Below are 390 nucleotides of genomic sequence, written 5' to 3'. Positions count from 1 at the left end.
TTATATATTTATATATTTAATCCTTTATATTGAACACTCAATATTTCATATATTCAATAAGACATATTCCATATATTCAATAAGACATTCAATACTTCATTTCATTGTACCATCCATCTTTTTTTATATTATATATTATATATTCCATATTCTATATCCCACATAAATTTTACAAGAATATAAATAAAAAACATAAAAAACAGACAGAGTTGGAACTCTTTTAAATAAAATAATATATATATATATATATATATACATGATATATATATATATACATAGATAGATATATCATATATATATGTATGATATATATATATCATATATATATACATGTATATATACGATAAGTATATATATATATATATATATATATATATATATATATATATA

Source organism: Octopus bimaculoides, chromosome 5, assembly GCF_001194135.2.
Source record: "Octopus bimaculoides isolate UCB-OBI-ISO-001 chromosome 5, ASM119413v2, whole genome shotgun sequence".
NCBI lineage: Eukaryota > Metazoa > Mollusca > Cephalopoda > Octopoda > Octopodidae > Octopus > Octopus bimaculoides.
Note: the sequence above shows the minus strand (reverse complement) of the source record.